This window comes from Podarcis pityusensis (assembly GCF_964106645.2).
Source record: "Podarcis pityusensis genome assembly, chromosome: 11".
Classification (NCBI taxonomy): Eukaryota; Metazoa; Chordata; class Lepidosauria; order Squamata; family Lacertidae; genus Podarcis; species Podarcis pityusensis.
Genome location: NC_138036.1, coordinates 59141401 through 59164250, shown reverse-complemented (window position 1 = coordinate 59164250; position 22850 = coordinate 59141401). Strand labels below are relative to the sequence as shown.

At 40.6% G+C, this 22850-nt stretch overlaps 2 long non-coding RNA genes across 5 annotated transcripts; one reads left to right on the top strand and one right to left on the bottom strand.

The window, feature by feature from the left end:
- Positions 1-2318: 2318 nt before the first annotated feature.
- On the bottom strand, positions 2319-12739 carry LOC308458387. Of its 4 annotated transcripts, XR_013977328.1 has the most exons (5): positions 12580-12739; positions 9531-10204; positions 7290-9409; positions 5693-5740; positions 2319-2436 (listed from the first exon to the last, which is right to left on the bottom strand). It is a non-coding gene; the product is annotated as an uncharacterized lncRNA (long non-coding RNA). The 4 variants fall into 4 exon arrangements; XR_013977330.1 differs by lacking the exons at positions 2319-2436; positions 5693-5740 and having other exon boundaries at positions 6584-9409; positions 9531-10063; positions 10136-10204; XR_013977329.1 differs by lacking the exons at positions 2319-2436; positions 5693-5740 and having other exon boundaries at positions 6584-9409.
- A 3238-nt stretch (positions 12740-15977) lies between these two features.
- LOC308458512 lies at positions 15978-21978 on the top strand. The gene is made up of 3 exons (XR_013977503.1): positions 15978-16094; positions 18795-19029; positions 19625-21978. It is a non-coding gene; the product is annotated as an uncharacterized lncRNA (long non-coding RNA).
- Positions 21979-22850: the final 872 nt, after the last annotated feature.

The following is a 22850-nucleotide window of genomic DNA, read 5'->3' as shown; positions in this document are numbered from 1 at the left end:
GGAATCTTCTTTCTTGTAGTTTGGATCCATTGCTCCGTGTCCGCTTCTCTGGAGCAGCAGAAAACAACCTTTCTCCCTCCTCTATGTGACATCCTTTTATATATTTGAACATGGCCTTAACCTCCTCTTCTCCAGGCTAAACATGCCCAGCTCTCTTAGCCGTTCCTCATAAGGCATCGTTTCCAGGCCTTTGACCAGTTAAGATTGCTTTCTTTGATCTGTCCTGAATCTTCCAACATTCATTGGCTGTCCATGAGTTCTGATGTTATGAGAGGGGAAGAAAAACTTTTCTCTATCAATTCTCTCCATGCCACGCACATTTTTAATAAACATTTATCATCTCTCTTCTTACTTGCCTTTTCTCTTAACTAAAAAGTCTCAAATGCTACAACCTTTCATCACAGGGAAATTACTCCATCCCCTTGATCATGTCAACTGAACTTCTCTCAACCATTTCCAACTCAACAATATCCTTTTGAAGGTGAAATTACCAGAACTGTACACAGTATTCCAAATATGGTCATACAATCAGAACACGTGCAAAAGTGTGTAGCAGCTTCCAAGCATATGTAATCAGTCACAGACATGATCCTCATTTAGGAAAATTGTTGTTTCTGGAGTTAAGGGGACCACATTTAGGCTGTAATCCTACACCCCTTTACCTGGAAGTAAGCCCCATTTAGCTCAAGTAGAGCTGAGCAGACATATATATGGGATTATGTTGCTATTTGTGTTAGAGATTTATACCCTGCTTTTCAATCAAAGTTGCAATAAAAAGAATGTAAAACAAGCTACATAATTTAAAAGGGCAGCATAAATGCAGCAGGTTGGATTCTCAGACAGTTATAATGATATTTTCACACTACTGTATATTTTGTATGTGTTCTAGGTCTCAGATACAGCATAGAAATAGGTTCTGGAGCATAACTTTGGCATACTCACTACTAAATTAAAGCTGTGATCATCCCAAACCAATGATGAATGAGCATTTTAGTGCTCTGCACTGGTAGTTTGTAAATAAGGTTTAAAACCCCTTCTTGCTGCATTCCTGTCATATATATATATATATATATATATATATATATGATTTTATTTTCTAGCTTTACAAAAGTTTAAAGATTTTCTTGGTTTACAAAAGCAATGTCTCTTTTTCAGGTTATAGAGTCTCTTCTACAGATCAGTTCCATTTGAAGTGAGACGTGTTGTATACAGAACAAGGTTGCCTTTTAAGGTTTTCAGAAATGTGGGAGACATAATCAAGAAAACTGAAACATCCTGGATTGGATCTTATTATTCATAGCCAATTTCCACAGTGCTAGATGAATATGTGTGAGTCTGTATCTCTTTCAAGATGTGTCATTATTTATCTGCATTGTGAGTGTTCTTTTCACTGCACTCTCTGTGTGATTGTCTAACCACTCATTCCATAACACACCAGATGACAGATGCCATGAATAAATGAAAACATATGTTTCACCTGGACAAAACTAATACGGCCATAAAATCAATAAGTGTTTGTCCAAACTCTGTTGATTTCCTCTTAAAGAATTTGCCCTTCCCCATTCTAGGGGTCTTTCATTGAAAAAATGGGAAGGGGGGAAAACATGAGCATTTTACCTGTCCTGTTTAAGTGGACTTTTTTGCAGTTTCATTGTTGTCATCATCATTTATTAGATGTATATACCATTCTTGATCCAAGGTTCACAGGGCACTTTACAGTTTTAGTGGTATGAAATTAATTAATTAATTAATTGGCCTTCTTCAAACGATCTCAGGGCAGTTCACAATAATGTCTCATTGTCATTCATATAGTAAGAGTTAGTATTTGATGCATTTACTTGCAGAATTGTTTGCATTATCTCTCTGAGTTTGTACATGGCTTGCTTGCTTTTTAAAATCAGGGTATGAAATCCAGCTTTTAATATTTTAAAACACTTTCTACCTAATACAGGGATAATAGAAAAATACTACATCTTCATATTGTGGCTAACAATATAATAATAATGCAATGATCTAAAACAGTCAACTTCCCCCGACCTCTCTCACTACCAAGGAACTATAACAAGCGAACAGAAAGAGAACCTACCCAAGTGACGTTGACACCCCCCGCTATACACAAAGTAAAAGAATATAAGTTTTACCACCCCACCCCTTCTCTTCTTCCCCAACCTTATGCTGCATGCAATGCTAATGTCTCTCAACAAATGTAACTGTTCTGTAGAGAAACCCAACCTGAAAAAGAAACAATGCACGTACTTCTGTAAATCATGAAAATATTGTTTTAAAAAACTATTTAAAAAAAACAACAGGCAGCAGTATTAACAATTATTGCAGTATTTTATTGGTACAACACATATGCATCTGTAATGGATTAGGACAGACATAACTGAAATGGGGGAACTTTCTTCCCAGCTTGAAGGAAGTTGTGCGTAGAAACTGCATGGAAACAAAACAAAAGGGACAATTCTTAATGCATTGGTTCTACTTTGGAAACAAGTACAGGTCATTCAGAACGTGGATGAGGAGAATCTCTGAAGTATCTCTGCCTTCAAAATTCTCTTCCAGGGGAGGGCACCGGAAACGTGGAAAGAAGCGTTCATCACATTGATACCTAAATTGGAATCTGAAAAGACTCAGCTTAAGAACTACCGTCCCATCTCACTCCTAAATGTGGATTACAAAATTTTTGCTGATATTTTGGCGAGTAGACTTAAAAAAATACTTAATGAAGTAATTCATAAGGACCAGGCAGGCTTTCTCCCAGGGAGACATTTGTTTGATAATACCAGGAACATTATTGATATTTTGGAACTTTTACAAACTAATATCAATACGAAAGCTGTGTTAATTTTCATCGACGCGGAGAAGGCCTTTGATAACATTTCTTGGATGTTTATGAAGAGAAACCTGGAAGGGATGGGAGTGGGGCGGGGGTTTGAAAATGGAATAGAAGCAATCTATTCTGAGCAAAAAGCTAGACTGATAGTGAACAATGTGGTGACAGATGAGTTCAAAATTGAAAAAGGGACACGACAAGGGTGCCCACTATCCCCTCTTTTATTTATTTCAGTCCTGGAGGTGTTACTGAACATGATTAGGGAGGACCGGTCGATACAAGGAATACAGGTCAGAGCGAAACAATATAAACTGAAAGCTTTTGCAGATGATTTGGTTTTAACATTACAGGAGCCAGAATCTAGTACAAAAAGAGTATTAGAACTGATTTATGAGTTTGGTCGGGTGGCGGGATTTAAGTTGAATAAGCAAAAAACCAAGGTTTTGGGAAAAAACTTGACATCTTCAGAAATAGATGGGTTTCAGAAGGAAACAGAACTGAGTGTGGTAAAAAAAGTGAAATACCTAGGGGTCCACTTGTCAGCTAAAAATTTGAATCTATTTAAAGACAATTACGAAAAATGCTGGTTGGAAATCAAAAAAGATTTGGAAATCTGGTCAAGATTGAAACTTTCCTTGTTGGGTCGAATTGCAGCTATAAAGATGAATGTATTGCCGAAAATGTTATTTTTGTTTCAAACCCTACAGATTGTGGACAGAGTGGAATGTTTTGGAAAGTGGCAGAAGGACATATCCAAGTTTGTTTGGCAGGGCAAAAAGCCCCGGATAAAGTTTAAAATATTAACTGATTCAAAAGAAAGAGGGGGGTTTGCCCTGCCGGACCTGAGATTATATTATGAAGCTGCGGCCTTCTGCTGGATGAAAGATTGGTTATTACTTGAGAACACTGATGTCCTAGATCTGGAAGGGTTCGACAATGCTTTTGGTTGGCATGCATATTTGTGGTACGACAAGGTAAAGGTTCATAAAATGTTCAAAAATCATATCGTTAGAAAATCAATATTTATGGTCTGGACAAAATACAAGGACTTATTAGAAGGTAAGACTCCGAGGTGGCTTTCACCAGCAGAGGCCAAGGCCTGGAAAAAACCTAATATGGAGGTTGGTTGGCCGAAATATGGGGAAATTATAGAAAAAGTAGGAGAAACTTGGAGACTGCAGAGTTATGAAAAATTAAAGAATAAGGTGCAAAATTGGCTTCACTATGCTCAAATTCAAGAGGTTTTTAAGTTGGACAAAAAAATAGGTTTCCAGGTGGAAAAATCGAAACTAGAGACAGAATTGTTGGAACCAAAGACCAAGGTACTTTCGAGAATGTATAACTTGCTGCTTAAATGGAACACTCAGGATGAGATAGTTAAATCAGCAATGATAAAATGGGCTCAGGACATTGGGTACAACATTATGTTTGAGGACTGGGAAAGGTTATGGACCACTGGTATGAAATTCACGGCATGTAATGCCTTGAAAGAGAATATTATGAAAATGATATACAGGTGGTACATGACCCCAGTCAAGCTTGCTAAGATATATCATTTGTCTGATAATAAATGTTGGAAATGTAAGGAGGCTGAAGGGACATTCTTTCACCTCTGGTGGACTTGTCCAAAAGTGAAGGCCTTCTGGGAAATGATCTATAATGAGTTAAAGAAGGTGTTTAAGTACACCTTTTCCAAGAAACCAGAGGCTTTCCTCCTGGGCATTGTCGGCCAGAAGGTGTTAAAGAAGGACAGAACTTTTTTTATGTATGCAACTACAGCAGCAAGGATTCTTATCGCAAAATACTGGAAGACTCAAGATTTACCCACACTGGAAGAGTGGCAGACGCAATTGATGGATTACATGGAATTGGCCGAGATGACTGCCAGGATCCGAGATTTGGGAGAAGAAGCAATAGAGGAGGATTGGGAAAAATTTAAAGACTATTTACAAAAATTTTATAAGTTATATGAATGTTAAGAATCCGCATGATTAGGGAAATTCAGCTCCAGCAATAAGATTAAGGTATGGGAAATTAAGTTATATTAATGAAAGGACTAATGTTTAAAAGAACATTATATATGTTATCAGTGTAAATTGACAATAAGCATTTTAAACGTAAAGCACAAGTATTTGAAAGAACAAAAGAATGCACGAAATAAGGTTATAATTTGCTGAAAAATTTTATTGTAAAGAACGCACGGTGAGGGAGACGTGGGGAAGTCCGGTTGGTTATGGGAAAATGCTTTGAAAAGATGATTTTCTTCTTTTTCTTTTTCTTTTCTGTTATTTCTTTGTATATCTGACTCTGTATTTCTATTTGGAAAAAAAGCAATAAAAAATATTTAAAAAAAAAAAAATTCTCTTCCAGGCCTCTTGCTCTGGAGGATGCCACAGTTTCATGCCATTGGCTGCTTTCTGTCATTCACCCTACTTTCTCTTACAATGCTTTTACAAGCAATGCTATACATTTTTGAGGCTTCAATGTGTTACCTTTGGACGGCTCATGCCTCAAATTTATAAAAAATCTATGCATCCTATATTTACTCAAGTATTCTAAAGTCCCCTTAAAAGCAGAGGTAGACCAAGTCTGATGCATCATAAAGGCTACAATCCTAAACACACTTAGCTGGGAATAAGTCCCTTTGAACCCAGGTGGATTTACTCCTGAGTAGACATGCATAGGGTTGCACTGGAAATCTCTCTGCTGACACTTTTTAATTCAAAAATATCTTTTTAATTTACAGGCTTGCCATGTGACCTCCAAAACCAGACTCACTGTTATGTATTATTATAATATTTATTGGCATTTTCATTTTCAAAAAACACTGTGTGATTTTACATAACTTTACACTACCTATATTCTGATTCTCTTCTTCTCCCTTGCCTTCTTTTGTATGGAGTTCTGTTGTATTAAGAAACCTCTCATTACTGCTTTGCAGGCATCCCAATTACTCCAATTATTTTCAATTATTTTCTGGTCTCTAAACAACCCTTCATTCATCCTCCACCTAAATGAAACCTCATCTTTTCCCTTCAGTTCCATCATTACGGGATTATGATCCGAGAGTGTTCGATGTTGAATCTCAGTTCTTATTGCTCTCGGAACTAGGTCTCTGGAAATCCATAAGTAGTCTATTCTTCCTGCATTTTGGTTTGGTTCAGAGAAGAAACTATACTCTTTATCTAATAAGTGTTTTAATACAGTGGTGCCTCGCAAGACGAAAAGAATCCGTTCCTCGAGTCTCTTCGTCTTGCGGGTTTTTTCGTCTTGAGAAGCAAGCCCATTAGCGGTTTAGCGGATTAGTGCTACAGTATTAGCGGCTTAGCGGATCAGCTGATAAGCGGCTTAAGGATCAGCTGATAAGCGGCTTAAGGATCAGCTCATAAGCGGCTTAGCAATCAGCTGTTAAACGGCTTAGCCGATCAGCTGATAAGCAGCTTAGCGATCAGCTGTTAAGCGGCTTAAGGATCAGCTGATAAGCAGCTTAACGATCAGCTGATAAGCGGTTTAGCGGTTTGGGAAAAGGGGGGGGGAGGGAAAAAACCCCGCAGGAACTCGCAAGACATTTTCGTCTTGCGAAGCAAGCACATAGGAAATTCGTTTTGCGAAGCACCTCCAAAACGGAAAACCCTTTCGTCTAGCGGGTTTTCCGTCTTGCGAGGCATTCGTCTTGCGGGGCACCACTGTATCCAAATGGAGGGGACGCGGGTGGCGCTGTGGGTAAAACCTCAGTGCCTAGGACTTGTCAATCGTATGGTCGGCGGTTCGAATCCCCGCGGCGGGGTGAGCTCCCGTCTTTCGGTCCCAGCTCCTGCCCACCTAGCAGTTCGAAAGCACTCTTAAGTGCAAGTAGATAAATAGGTACCGCTTTATAGCGGGAAGGTAAACGGCGTTTCCGTGTGCTGTGCTGGTGCTGGTTCGCCAGAGCAGCTTCGTCACGCTGGCCACGTGACCCGGAAGTGTCTCCGGGCAGCGCTGGCCCCCGGCCTCAAGTGAGAGGGGCGCACAACCCTAGAGTCGGACACGACTGGCCCGTACGGGCAGGGGTACCTTTAATATCCAAATATCAATTAGGTCATAATTCTCCACAAAAGTGAAGAAAGTCTTTGGTAGTTTCCCTTGGTTTGAATCTCTCTTTCTTTGAGTTCTATCCATTTCCAATGAAACCACCCCATTAAAGTCACCCAAAATAATTATTTTTTGATCCATGTTCAAAAAGCTTCTTCTCTAGGTTCTTATAGAAATCCAATATCCCCTTTTTAGGTGCATAGATTCCCACAATTAACAGTTTTCTGCTTAGTGCTGACACTTCCACCTCTAGTATCCTCCCCTCTTCATACTTGAAGATCTGTCGTGAATCATATTTATCCTTTATATACAGAACAACTCTTTTTTATTTACATCTGAAGAAATAAATTCATTACCTAGTTTTTTATTATTTAATATTCACCTGCGTTTTCTTGCCACATGTGTTTCTTGTAAGCAATTAATATCCAAATTCTGTTTCGTTAATATATGATGAATTTTATTTCTTTTTACTTTATTGTTCAGTCCATTAAAATTCCAGGATATGATTTTCAGAGCCATCTCGTATCAATTTTTAAATAAAATATGTCTATTGATTCCTAAATATTATCACTTCCTTGTCCGAATTCCGGCACATCGTCCTCCTTTTCGCCAAGCTCCTTTGAGTACTTCCTTCTAAACTTATCAATGTCCTGAGGTGACTTGAACTTAATTTTTTTGTCCTTGAAGAAGAAGGAGATCCCTTCTGGGAATTTCTGCCAAAATCTAATTCCATTCTTTCTCAGAGTTTGTGTAATTCCTTTATATGGCTCTCTTTGTTTCAAAACTCTTTTAGGTGTTTCTTAATATATTATAATAAATTTCTCCTCAATGCACAATTTCTTCTCTTGATTAGTTTTTAGAATCAAGTCATTCATTTCTCTAGAATTAAAGAAAATCAAACAGTCACCAGGAATTTTTTTTACCTTTTTCGGATTTAAATTTGATCCTAAAAACACTATCAATTGTTTGAGCAACCTCATCTTCCTTCATTTTTAGCCAATTAGCAATTTCTGTTATCATCTTGTCATAAATTACTTCACCCTCCTGTTCTGGGACACCTTAGAAGTGTAGTTGCATCTCCTTTTGCTTCATCTCCATATAAGCCAAGGTATCCAAGGTCTCCTCATGCATCCTTGCCAACTCTGATACATCTCCTTTTACTTTCTCTCCCTCCCTCCTTGTTCCTTTTACTTCTTTCTTTTCCTTTTTAACAGCCTCGTCTAGAACTTGAGTTTTAGATTTAACCTCATTTATTTGACCTCTCAGTTCAGACACCGATTGGTCAATTTTCTGTTCCATCTTTTCCAATCTACTCTCAAGATTCTTCTCCCTCTCTTTAATGTCCTCCCTTATTTTAGCAAACATTTCTAAAACATCACCTCTGGGCTCTTGTCCCTTTTTGAGTTCCTCCTTTCTCCTGGAGTGGACTCTGCTCTCTTTTTCTGTGACACAGTTGTTGCTTACAGTCTCTTATAATCCTCTCTGATGTTTAAACGAGCTTTTGACTGAATTTTTAACTTTGACCACCAGGTGATGCTCTTTTAGCCAGTTTTATAAATTTAAATGTAGTAACTCAACTTGGCCACTTAGGACCACTTTTTACTGAAGCTCCTCTCCCTCTGTCCAGGTCACTTCTTTCTCCTCCTTTCTCCTCTCCTTGTTCCCTGCTCCTTGTTATACTTCCCTTTAGCATGTTTAGTCTCCAACCCTAAGCTACAAGCTCAAACTCCAAAGCAAGACCAAAGAATCAAAAGTGACTGGGGGAGATTGAAAAACCATTTTTCAGCTTATGAAAAAGGGAGCCAATTGTTATCTGGGCAGATTCAGATAGGTAGCCACTGTTATTTGGGCAGTGTGGGATAGAGAGGGATAGAGAGACATAGAAGTTGCATTGTAAGTAAGTGAGGACACCGCAAGGATTTGAACCCCGTCCTGGGAACCAGGAGCGCCGACCGCCAGTGTCTTTTGCTTTTTTTTCCAGCAATGCAACAAGGGGAAAAGCAAAACCTGAGAGAACATTGGCACAATGTTCTCTCAGGAAAAAGAAAACCTTAAGATGCTAAGAAGAGCTCTTTGGAGAGACCTGTGGAGAGACGAGCAGAAAAGAAAATGGGGAAAAGGAAAGACCAATACAAAAAAGATTGTCTTGAAAAAAGACGACTGAGTGGTGGAATGTGAACTTACCTAAAGCAGCACAGTCCAAATGCAGGTGACTCTCACTTCAGGTATAGGGAACTCTGGGAAGCCTGAAGGAAAAAATAGCTGGAACAAAAGAAGAAGTCTTCTCCTACCTGCAGGTGAGCCTCATTGTGGTGACACGGAATGGGCCTCTTCTGACAACTCAGTCACCGCAACCTGAAAGAATCTTAGCACAATGAGTTGCAGATGGAACACAATAGAGATTTCCTCCCTAGCCAACCAAGGGATACTCACCTAAATGTCCTTCAGTCATGGAATACCATTTTGACCACCTTTTTATTTGAAGCTGGATGCACCATTAATCTAGATGGGCAGAACAGAGAGATCTAGAGTCACTAGTTTGTCCCCAGTCACCTTCCACAAATCCTACAAAAAATGGGTGGGTTTTTTTGTTTTTTGTTTTTTTAAAAACAGCTTTTCTTACCATTATGACTTCTGGGATTCAGCTGGAAGAGCTGGCTTCATTTGAGGGTTCGGAACTCTTTGCAGACCTGTGAACAGATGAGCAGAAAAGAAAATGGGAAAAAGGAGAGACCAACACAAAAAAGATTGTCTTGAAAAAAGACAACTGAGTGGTGGAATGTGAACTTACCTAAAGCAGCACAGTCCAAATGCAGGTGACTCTCACTTCAGGTGCAGTGAACTCTGTGAAGCCTGAAGGAAAGAAGAGCTGGAACAAAAGAAGAAGTCTTCTCCTACTTACAGGTGAGCCTCATTGTGGTGACACAGAATACGGCCTCTTCTGACAACTCAGTCACCGCAACCTCAAAGAATCTTAGCACAATGAGTTGCAGACGGAATACAATAAATATTTCCTCTCTAGCCCAGCAAGGGATACTCTGAGAAGCCTGAAGGAAAGAATATCTGGAACAAAAGAAGACGTGTTCTCCTACCTGCGGGTGAGCCTCATTGTGGTGACACGGAATGGGCCTCTTCTGACAACTCAGTCACCGCAACCTGAAAGAATCTTAGCACAATGAGTTGCAGATGGATAGAGATTTTCTCCCTAACCAACCAAGGGATACTCACCTAAATGTCCCTCAGTCATGGAATACCATTTTGCCCGCCATTTTATTTGAAGCTGGGGGCACCATTAATCTAGAGGGGCAGAACAGAGAGATCTAGAGTCACTACTTTGTCCCCAGTCACTTTCCACCAATCCTACAAAAAATGAGTGTTGGTCCACTGTGGTTCGTTAAGTCCAGGGTCAACGCAGCAGTCTACCAGGAGATTTTGGAGCACTTCATGCTTCCTTCCGCAGATGAGCTTTAAGGGGATACTGACTTCATTTTCCAGCAGGACTTTGGTACCTGCCCACACTGCCAAAAGTACCAAAACCTGGTTCAATGCCCATGGGATTACTGTGCTTGATTGGCCAGCAAACTCGCCTGACCTGAACCCCATAGAGAATCTATGGGGCATTGCCAAGAAAAAGATGAGAGACATGAGACCGAGCAATGCAGAAGAGCTGAAGGTTGCTATTGAAGCATCCTGGTCTTCCATAACACCTCAGCAGTGCCACAGGCTGATAGCATCCATGCCACGCCACATTGAGGCAATAATTGATGCAAAAGGGGCCCAAACCAAGTACTGAGTACATATGCATGCTTCTATTTCTCAGAGGTCCAATATTGCTCTATTTGCAGTCCTTGTTTTGCTGATTTCATTTAATATTCTAAGTTTCTGAGATTGCTCATTTGGGGTTTTCATCAGCTGTACACCATGATCATCACAATTATAACAAATAAAGGCTTGACATATCTCGCTTTGCATGTCATGAGTCTATCTCATATATTAGTTTCACCTTTTAAGTTGAATTAGTGAAATAAATGAACTTTTCCATGATATTCTAATTTTCCGAGTTTCACCTGTAGGCTGTAATGAGAAAGTTATGCAATCACAGCCACATTACGTACTGCTTATAGTTTTGCCTGCCCTTTTGCATTGATACCTTTTGAGGCCCATTTCCCATATCTTACATAATTTTCTGCACAGGTGGTATAATGGTTCCCCTCATTATTTCCTCCTCACAACAACCCTGTGAGGTAGGTTAGGCTAAGAGGCAGTGACTGGCCCAAGGTCACCCAGGAAAAACTTTCCTAAGAGAAATAATACACTTTCACGCAGGGTCCTGGAGTTGCTATGTCCTTGAGCAGAGCTCTGCATCTCCTCCTCCACAGGAGCCAGGGACAAGCCACCTCTTTCTTATCATTGCCTTATCTCAAAATGCCTTCTTTGCTTTTCCATACTGGAATCGGCAAGTCACCTTCAGTTTGCTTGTGGTTTTTATCTTCCTAAAATGCTGGCATGTTTGGGATCTTCTGGGTAGAGAAACATCTCAAAGAACATAAAAACCCTCAACAATATTTTGGTGCTCATCTTCTGCAATTCCCCCATAGCTTCAAATTAGGTAAAATACTCTGACCAGTGATGAGTGCATTTTGCTTCTGCTACTTGCGGCACTTGCTATCCACCAAAATCTTGGCACACTCATTCTAAGGGAGGGTTACAGATGCTAGATGCCACTCCCAGGCTAGACGAAAAACAAAAAACTTATAACCTCAGGAAGGTGGTACACACAAGGACTTTCCAGACTTTCTAGCAAGAGACAAGAAGTAAGTATGCCTACAATGCTCCCAAAACCCCTCCCTTCTCATCTCTTCTATTCCTGGCTTCAGTAAAAAACTTATTATCAAAGTATTACTAAGAACACTGCAGAGGGCTTTCAGTTTTTGTGTTACCAGCTACACTTCATCAGCCTGGATCCACCAACACTTCTTGCTTCTAAGTCTTTCCTGTGCTAAAGTCTTCCCAATCTTGGCTTTTCTAGCTTCAGCAATGAAAACCTCACACTTTTCCTAACATCAGATGGCTTCTCTTGTTGCCTTTTAAAAGAAAAACTTTGCATTTCCCCTACCTATTTTTCACTGTGCTTCAAGCTAACTTCATATCCATCTATGTGCTTTCAGGTACTCCTTTCTACATCCAAAGATTAGTTCGTTTGAAAAGTAAGCAAAACTTGATTTATCCCCTTCAAATTCCTTCATCTTCTCTTGGTTTCTCCAGTTGTCACGTGGTGTTTTTGTTTTTGTTTTTTTGGTGATTATCCTTAAAATCTTCATTTTGGTAATTTTCTGAGTTTTGAGTTTAGATTTTGCTTGGCTAAGCTTTCTTTTGGGGACAAGTCCATCTTTTGTCCACAATTGACTGTCCCTCTTTGATTAGGATTAATTCTACTTTGGTCTTCTATTTTCTTTCTGTTTCCGTTTGATTTTAAAATTATTGCCTCTCCTAACACTATTTAGACAGGTTCTATCTATCTATCTATCTATCTATCTATCTATCTCAGCTCACAGGTGAAAATTACTTGTACCTCTTTTTGAAGCTGTAAACAGTAATGTTTCAGTAAAGTAAAATCCCTTTGTTTACTTAAAAAAATCTAACCTAAACTGGTTTCAGTTGTGTTTACAAACCTGTTTCATCTTCCCCAGCCTCCATCTCCTAGTTCCTCTGCCCCTTAACTCCTTCAGCTTTGACCAGTGAGAGGGCTAACACCAGTAGTACAGCCAAGGACAGGCTCACTCACTGGAATGGGGCTCGCTGCCTCCACCACCTGTCATAATGACACATAAAAAAGTCATAGAATCATAGAATCATAGAGTTGGAAGAGACCACAAGGGCCATCGAGTCCAACTCCCTGCCAAGCAGGAAACACCATCAGAGCACTCCTGACATATGGTTGTCAAGCCTCTGCTTAAAGACCTCCAAAGAAGGAGACTCCACCACACTCCTTGGCAGCAAATTCCACTGTCGAACAGCTCTTACTGTCAGGAAGTTCTTCCTAATGTTTAGGTGGAATCTTCTTTCTTGTAGTTTGGATCCATTGCTCCGTGTCCGCTTCTCTGGAGCAGCAGAAAACAACCTTTCTCCCTCCTCTATGTGACATCCTTTTATATATTTGAACATGGCTATCATATCACCCCTTAACCTCCTCTTCTCCAGGCTAAACATGCCCAGCTCCCTTAGCCGTTCCTCATAAGGCATCGTTTCCAGGCCTTTGACCATTTTGGTTGCCCTCCTCTGGACACGTTCCAGTTTGTCAGTGTCCTTCTTGAACTGTGGTGCCCAGAACTGGACACAGTACTCCAGGTGAGGTCTGACCAGAGCAGAATACAGTGGCACTATTACTTCCCTTGATCTAGATGCTATACTCCTATTGATGCAGCCCAGAATTGCATTGGCTTTTTTAGCTGCCGCGTCACACTGTTGGCTCATGTCAAGTTTGTGGTCAACCAAGACTCCTAGATCCTTTTCACATGTACTGCTCTCAAGCCAGGTGTCACCCATCTTGTATTTGTGCCTCTCATTTTTTTTGCCCAAGTGCAATACTTTACATTTCTCCCTGTTAAAATTCATCTTGTTTGTTTTGGCCCAGTTCTCTAATCTGTCAAGGTCGTTTTGAAGTCCCTTGCAGCATTAATACAGTGGGTGCAAATGTCTTCATTTTCAGCATGCAATCATTGCAGGGCTTTGGTGAGGAATTAGTATTTTCTTCCCACATTAATACATTCTGGAAATAAATAAATGTGTTTCACACTCTTCCATTCATCATCTTATTATTAAGGTGACTCCCTCGCCACTTCATCTTGACCCATACTTGAATAAACCTGCAAACAGATGTGTGTTTACTCAGAAATTAGTGCTGGTATATTCTATGGGCCTTACCCCTTCACGTTTTTAGAATTGCAGCTGAAGATTTTGGATTGGGCAGGGCATGCTCATCACTTCTTGGCATTTATTAACCCATTGCACTCTCAAGTGACCACCGTGAAAAAGGGCTGAGGGAAAAGCTATGGGAAGAGGGGCTGGCTTGGGACCATAGGCCTAGCCAAGGTGGCAGGGGGGCAGGTGCCCCCCTAATTCAATAAAAATACTTAACTAATTGAGGTTCTGCCCTCCCTAAAAAAAGCCTGCCCCCCCAATAAAAATCCTGGCTACGCTCATGCTTGGGACTCAGTGGCCCCCATTGAATTCTATGGAACAAAATAAACAGGCTGTAATCTGGGGCACAGCTGAAAAGGACAGCAGTTGCTCCTCACTCCAGACACTTGATACTGCATACACACATTTTAGTCTAGAATCAATGGAATCTGAGTGCTGGTGTGTGTTTTTAAATGTACAGGCTGCCACTGTTTTATGTGCATCTGATTGAGGTGTGACTGTCACACAGTCATCTCTGTGGACCTGGAAGTGGCCCAAAAAGGGGGTGGAACAAGACGGGCAGGGCAGGGCGGGCAGTGGGGGGAACAGGGTCTGCCAACAGGCACGAAGACCCAGAACGCAACCCCCATGCAAATGGGCAGTTGCCTGTAATCCACACGGTCTAGAACTATTGCACATCTTTTGTCGCAAGCCTCCCGCCCGATCAGTCAAAACAAAGGGGGAAGGGGGCAGGAGATCAGGGGAGGCCGTGAGTCATAGGCGGGTGGCCGTTGCCCAGTATTTTAAAAACACTGCACATTTATGTTTCACAGGGTGCGAAAGAAGGGCTTTGCACATTTATACAATGTGCTTGGGCCCAGGGTCTTTTGCCACACCATCCCCACTACTGACTCCCTGTTGCTGCTCAGCTTAAAAAAATAATAATAAAGTGTCCCCGGATTCATTGAAATTTTTTTGGTAACCATACTTTAGATCTGAGTGGGGAAAGCACAATAATACATTGGCATGAAAAGGAGAATATACTCACTAAATACAAGGCTGAGTAGTTGAATGGTCTGAGCGGATAGTTCACAACAATCAAGAAGAACAATCTCTTTCCATTGAGAGTAATTAAAGAATTAATATACCTATGAAGTAGCTGGCTTTTTGTTGACTATTCACAGTGCATCCTTAGAATCTCACTTAACATTCTGAGCTGTAGTCCACAGAAGAACTTACTGGGGAAATGGCACTCAACTGGTAATATAGCAGAGCATTAGGAGTTGGACAAACTTGTATTCCAAACTAGGGAATTATGATTTTTTGCAACATCAATACCGCGAGAGTACAGGGCCAGTGTTGTGATAGCAGCTCTGCGTATTAATTCTTTCCACACACCATACACGACAATATTTTTTTGCTCCTTAATAGATGTGTATTTTGGCATAAACAGTAAAACAAAATGTGAATATGGTCCATTAAACAAACATCAAAGATTTAGATATTTCACAATATTACTGCATGTTAATAATGTGCAGTCAATTTTGTTTCTTATGTAGAGCAGTTCTTTCATTGTTTCAATTAACTGATCAAATCTAGATATGAGCAACAAAAGTTAATCATGTGATGCCGATAATCATCATTTTCAATTCATCCCCCTGCAGGAGGGAAGAGAGGAAGTGGAAGTCTTATTGTGTGGCCCTGTATTCAGCCCATAATCTTAAAAAAAGTAATTAATACAAACTTCTGATGACAGACACCCTAAAAAGGGAAAATTTTCTTTTTCTCTCACATAGTCTGGAGTGCTTCTTCTAGAAGATGCCCGTGCATCATCGTAAAACCAAGTATGTTTTTTGCTTCAGAGCTATTTTAATAAATGCCTTAATCCACTCATTATTAATCAACTAAGACATTTAATCACATGGCAGCGCTAAACAAATCCTTGTTTTTGACCGTATTTTTCCATGTAAAGACACCCTCATGTATTTTTTTGAGCCCCAAATTAAGAAATAAATATTTTAAACACCAAACAGAACAACTCTGATATTTTATTAAATATTCAAAACACTGGTATATTTAGTACCGTATATTTAAACATCAAAGAGTGAGGCAAGCTGTGTAATGGCAGCTGCTCCCGTCAGCTCAGTGTAACTCCGCTGTAGCTGCAGCTCCAGCTCTCCCGCCTGGGTGTTGCACTTTTGTCTCAGTATTTACGGTACATACCGTATTTACTGTACTCCACGAGCACCAGCAGATGCGAGGGGCTGCAACTGCCAGAGCTGCCTGAGTGCGCGCGCTTGGGGGATGGGGAGTCTGGGTACCCAGGGGGCGGCTGAGGGAACCAGGTGGAAGGGTAGGAGTCTCAGCTTGACCTACCTGCCAAGGTTGTTGTGAGGATAAAATGTAGGAGGAAGAAGAAGAACGTTTATTGCTTTGATCTCCTTGTATGTTAAGTGTAACAAATGAAATGAATCATGGGCTAAAGAAAGGTGGAGTCGATGGAAGCTCATCTGTAATGAGGCTTGGATTGCCACATGTTAAATTTTCCAGGCTACTGATGTCAGTAGAAATGTTATCATCTATAATTTTAATCATCAAAATGCCATACCATATTTTACTTCCCTAAAAACAGGAAAGAGCTACAGGACCAAACCTTGCTTAATAACCCTTCCGCTTTTTTGATTGAATGCCATTTGAAATTGCCCTTATTGTTGTACAAGGTAACATATAATAGGCCTGGCTACCAATCAATGTGACCCTATTAGAGACTTGCCACTTGTAAGGAAATATGTTCCAAAGTGGAAGCTGGATTAAACTAGATGCTGGGTCAAATGACACTATTTAGAAAAATTGAAGAGTGGTGCTTCAGCCTAATGATTTTGTGAAAAGTTAAGCAACAATAACAAAATTCCATGAATGTAATAGCATAGCATAATGCAAACGTGGGGAACCTTATGAACAAGATTTCTGTTTTCACTTGGAGCTCTTCAAACCTGGGAGGAAAAGCCCGCAGTTAAACAATGCAAACCGCCGCCCCCCCCCCCCCCCCAGTTTTGCTCAGGGCCTAAAGAACCTTTTTACTATTCAAAAACCATAATCAAATCTTCCAGGCAACAGCCAAGAGATGCACCTTGAAACTTACGGAAAGGATATGCTTTTTACAGTTACCATTGTTCTGGATTTTGTAAGTGCACAGACAATAACATGCTTTGGGCTGATGTTAAAACAGCAGAAAGCATTATTCTGTTCCTCAGAGTCTGGGAGTTTAGAGATTAGCAACCTGATCCAAAATACACTAATCAAAATTCAGAACCCAGTGGGTGGTACTGGGCTTCTCTTGGCAACAGGAAGCCTGCAAGTGCCTAAGGGTGAAGACAGCCAGATATTCTATCAAAAGTGGTTTGCAGATAAATGTCTGCCTCAGAAAATGCATGTTGAAGCTACTTACACCAGACTTTGTCTCCATCCTATGATTCTTTCCCATTCTATATTGAACAGTCGGAAGGCTATGTTTGTGTACATGTTGCTTCCTCATTGGATCACTATGATTGGGCAGAACTCCAGAGAAAATTAGATGCAATTAAGTCTCTTTGAAGTAGTTAATGGAGTTTAAGTATACTGTTAAGTGCTAAGGTCTCTATTAAACTGAAGACCGTTTAAAACACAACATTTTTTAGCTAAAATTCATTTTTGGAATAAGTTAGTTGAGGTATTAATTTTCTACATGGGCTGTGTGACTTCAGGTATGTGGATCACTGAGAGTTGTTGTCATATAATATAAATCCAGCACAAACAGAACAAATACCACTGGCAGAATGAAATCCCTGTTTCTTGAATGCCTCCAAAATCTGCTCCAGTCTGTTGGGGAGATTCACCAGAGCAGATGTGGCAGGGGCAAGGGGCTGCAGAGGGGACGAGAGGAAGGGGTAGTTCCATTGCATGAGTGAAAATCCATTCATGTGTCCTTGGAGACTACTCAGAGAAATCTAGATGTCTGAAAGAGAGCTTGAGCCTAATGCTTATGTACCTAGATATAGTGTTAAAAGTACAGTCGCACCATCCGACACCAGTTGCTATCTTCATCCATCCCTCAATTACAATGCTTCCTGAAGCAGATGTTTCAGCCTGCAACATAACAGGGGTGCTCTGCCTGGATATACTGTGGCAGGCAGATGATGGTGATTGGGGGTAGAATTCAGTCCTATGATATCCCAGTCTGCGGTCTGAATGCGAGGGTGCAAACCACCCAAAGCATTCCTCCTAATGTGACTGTGCAAACATGTCCAAGAAACAAAACAAAAATGTCTTTATCTGTTGTGAGTTGGTCTATGAGAAGGGCTTTTGCCTGAACTTTAGATAATGTTGATGATTTCTTACCCACCTTTCACCATAATAATAATAATAATTTATTAATATTTATTCAATTTATACACTGCCCTATACCCGGAGGTCTCAGGGCGGTTCACAAACAAGACCACAACATATAAAATCAAACAAAAAACAATAACCCAATAACACCCCCCTCCAAAAAGAACCACATACTAAAAGGGTGTTGGATGTTAATAAGTTCAACCAAACGCCTGGTTAAAAAGGAACGTTTTCACCTGGCACCTAAAATTCTACAATGAAGGCGCCAGGCGAACTTCCCTGGGGAGAACATTCCATAGACAGGGAGCCACTGCAGAGAAGTCCCGTTTTTGTGTTGCCACCCTCCAGACCTCTTGAGGAGGCGGCACACAAATGAGGGCCTCAGAAGATGATCTCAGGGTCCGGGTAGTTTCATATGGAAAGAGGTGGCCCTGAGCCATTTAAGGCTTTATAGGTCAAAACCAGCACTTTGAATTGGGCCCAGAGTGGGTTACAGCACTTTAAAATTCAATATTAAAAACAATGGGTCCTGAAAATATATCTCTCAGGTGTCAAAGGCCAGGAGCATCATCTTTCTAATTCTAATCGTCTTTCTAATTATTGCTTTTCAAAATTCCAGATTGCTTAACATGACAAGTCTGCTGTGCATCCATCTTTTCCTGAAGTTTTTAAACAGTGGTACACAGACTCCCGCAACATGTTCCCTGCAGGTTATACAGTCAAACAAAGAAAAGAAGTGGTTTGCTGTAAATTATATACAGGTTGCTGCAGAGTAAATTTAATCACAGGGCTGCTGTAACTCTATCATCATTTCCCTTGATGAGAACATCACAGACTTAAATTTTGTAAAAGAGGTAAGAAAAAAAGCGAGAGTATAATAACCATAACAGTCAATTTTCTTCTGATGGGAAAAAGTGATGCACTGGTGCCAATGTATTAAACCAACTTCCACAATATAGTGGATATTGTGATATCTATTAGTGTTCCTATGATGTTTGGTGGGGGGGGGAGCAACCTCCCACCACCACCAAAAAATAAATCCACTCATGTAAAGGTAAAAGGTAAAGGACCCCTGGACTGTTAAGTCCAGTCAAATGTGACTATGGGGTTGTGGCGCTCATCTCGCTTTCAGGCCGAGGGAGCCGGCATTTGTTCACAGACAGTTTTCTGGGTCAAGTGGCCAGCAGGACTAAACTAATTCTGGTGCAACAGGACACTGTGACTGAAGCCAGAGCGGACAGAAATGCCGTTTACCTTCTCACCACAGTGGTACCTATTTATCTACTTGCACTGGCGTTCTTTCGAATTGCTAATTATAGTAACATACATAAAGTATTTTACAAATTTTCCTTGCTTTCATGGCATTTAACATCTGCTTGATGTCTGGGATGAAAGGCCATCAATATGAAGATGACATCTAACTCTATGTCTTGTTCTTACCAAATGTAGATGGAGCAAATGCTATATTGATGTCTGTCCATGATAGTGGACTGCATGAAGGGCAATCCAGACAAGATGAAAGTACTGTGGGTAGGTAGTTTTTTTGCCCAAACAAATGGTATTCGTCTTGTGCCAAAAGGGGTTGCACTCACCCTGAAGTTAGAGATTTGCCGCTTGGCCCGTCTTTGTTACTACAGGCACAAGTTGCTCAAACATGTGGCTGCCTGACCACAAGCAATAGGATTAAAAGAGCAATGTCGGCTAATTAAATCAAAAACTGTGAAAACAATGAAGAAAATGAAGCAGCAACGAAGTTTAAGAGAGTTGGCATCTGTCTGTCTCAGAAGACAATGGAGGAGGGTGCCTTTAGAGGTGGAGTCAAACTGTTGGTAGGTTACAGCTCCTACTGCGCCTCTAGAAAAGATAAAAATGGACGTCACATAGTACTGAAACAACATAAATTCTTGGTGCGGTAGTTTGATGAGTATTTTGAGGTGTGTGTGTTCCTTTGTTGTGCTACCTCAAATGCACCACTTTCAAACTGAAGACCCTGGCAGGTAAATAGAATCACAGAATCATAAAATTGTAGAGTTGGAAGGTACCCCCAAGGTCATCTAGCCCAACCCCCTGCAATGCAGGAATCTTAGCTAAAGCATCCATGACAGATGGCCATCCAACCTCTGCTTAAAAATGTCCAATGAAAGAGAGTCCACAACCTTCCGAGGTAGACTGTTCCACTGTCAAACAGCTCTTACTATTGGAACGTTTTTCCTGATGTTTAGTTGGAATCTCATTACTTGTAACTTGAAGCCATTGGTTTGAGTCCTCCCCTCCAGAGCAGGAGAAAACAAGCTTGCTCCATCTTCCACAATCCTCCTTAAATTGTGGTGACCAGAATTGGGCACAGTATTCCAGGTGTGGCATGGCCAAGGCAGAATAGAGTGGTACTATTACTTCCCTTGATCTGGACACTAGACTTCTGTTGATGCAGCCTAGAATAGCATTAGCCTTGTTTGTTGCTGTATCACACTGTTGACTCATCTTAAGCTTTTGGTCCACCAAGACTGCTAGATCGTTTTCACGTGTACTGCTAGTAAGCCAGGTGTCCCCCATCCTATATTTGTGCATCTCGTTCTTCCCGTCTAAGTGCAGAACCTTACATTTGTCCCTAAGAAATTCATTTTGTTAGCTTGCACCCAGTTCTCTAATCTGTTAAGGTCATTTTGAATTCTGATTCTGTCTTCTGTGGCATTAGCTACCCTTCCCAGTTTGGTGTCATCTGCAAATTTGATGAGCATCCCCTCAATTCCTTCATCCAAGTCATTTATAAAGATGTTGAACAACAACGGGCCCAGGACAGACCCCTGCTGCTCCAGTCACTGGAGGTTTTGTTTTCCCATTTCTCTTTAGATTATCAAGGGACTCCCATAATTGGAAATGTCATTTTGAGCAGTGTGAACTTGTTACTTGCAATCATTTCCCTTGGGAGGTTTCATTGAATGGATTTTGCTCATGGTGAAAATCAGGAAGGAGTTTCCCAACCCAGATCAATTAAACAAGGTGTATGTTCCTATGGAATTCCTATGACTTCCTTGCTCAAGTTGCCCTACTTTGTAGAAGCTTCTTGTGGTGTTCCTGTGATCTTAGCATGTATACATAAGTGAGGCACTGATGTGGTCATGTCTTGCAGCCCAGGATTTGACTTTAATATAGTATCTCCAAACTCTGCAGGTGTTCGCAGAATTGGTTTTTTAAAAAAATGACTGCGTGTATGCATTTCCCACTCATGTAATTAAGATGTAATACCTGTATTGGCTAGAATGACTCTTCACTACTTTTTGCCTTGCCTTCACAACATTCACACATAGGGTCATATTGTGAGTGAGAGGCTCAGCTGTGCTTTTAGTGTCATGTGTGAAATGCCCTGTGATTCTATGATATAGGTTGTAAAATGAAGAATAATTCATCATTAGAATGGCTATCCAAACCCTCTTATTCAGTCCATTTTATCAGAACTGTATTAAATGCACAGCATAACATGAATATTATGAAAGTGACTGTCTGCACATGGGAAATGCTTTAAAGAAGATGGAATCACATTAAAGGAACCATCCTTGGCTTTATGCTTTATCACAAACAGACAGGCACAGCAAAGCCCCAGTCCTCAGGTGCTCTGCAAACAGAAATTCTATTGAAGTGAAAGGGCCTTGCACTACTGAAGTACACCTCCGAATTTGCTATTCAAAGCATCCATCTCTTTCCATTTCACAGTATAACAAGATGTTTAAGTCTGATATTTCCAAATAAATCCCCCATATCTTTAGCTTAATGTGCATTTTTCTTCTGAAAAATAGGAGCATTAAACTGTTCTTTTTCTTATAAAAAAAGCAGCCTTGATCTAAGAGCCTGATCAGTGATGTCCGAATAAGTAAAATCCAAAATTTGTACTTTGGTCTGTAAAGTAAGTGTGATTTCTGAATATAAAGTATTTCAGTAGAATCATTGTAGACTCCCTCTTAGGTTAATTGGGTAGTTAATGAAGAAACTAGCTGAGCATCTGCATGTGGACCATGAGCTGGATGGAGTGTCACAGGTGCACTGCCAACAGGTGCTTGATTACCCTTCTAACCCATCAGCTGGGGCTGCATTGCACAGAGCCCTTCAAAAACAAGCAGCCTTAAATCCCACCTCTTGGCTATTTGAGAGGTACACCAGGGCTGGCTGAACTAAGTTCCTCTGCTCTACCTTAAACAGCAGGTTCATAGACTACATCGTTTGTAGTCTTTCCATCCTCCTGAATGGGGCTTTTTGGTCAAATTCAGAGAGACGGCAAACTTTTGCAAAGTTTATGTTTCTTTAGCCCATTATTTTGTGTCAAAAACCAGTTCAGCTCAGTAATATGGTTATCCATCCCATCAGTGGAAAGCCACTCCGTTCCTCTGCCTACAATAAATGGAGATAAAGCTCTTGGCACACCATGAAGGGTTGGGTTCCATGGATATTCCCTAAACATGTTGCAAACACAAGTAATGTTGGTAGGAATGAGCATCTGGTGACTCTGACTTTCAAAGAGAAATATAGTGGTACCTCGGTTCTCGAACATAATCCATTCTGGAAGCCTGTTTGGCTTCTGAAATGTTTGAAAACCGAGGTGTGGCTTCCGACTGGTTCTTGCACTCATTGCAAGCCACATCGGATGTTCGTCTTCTGAGGAACATTAAAAAACTGGAGCATT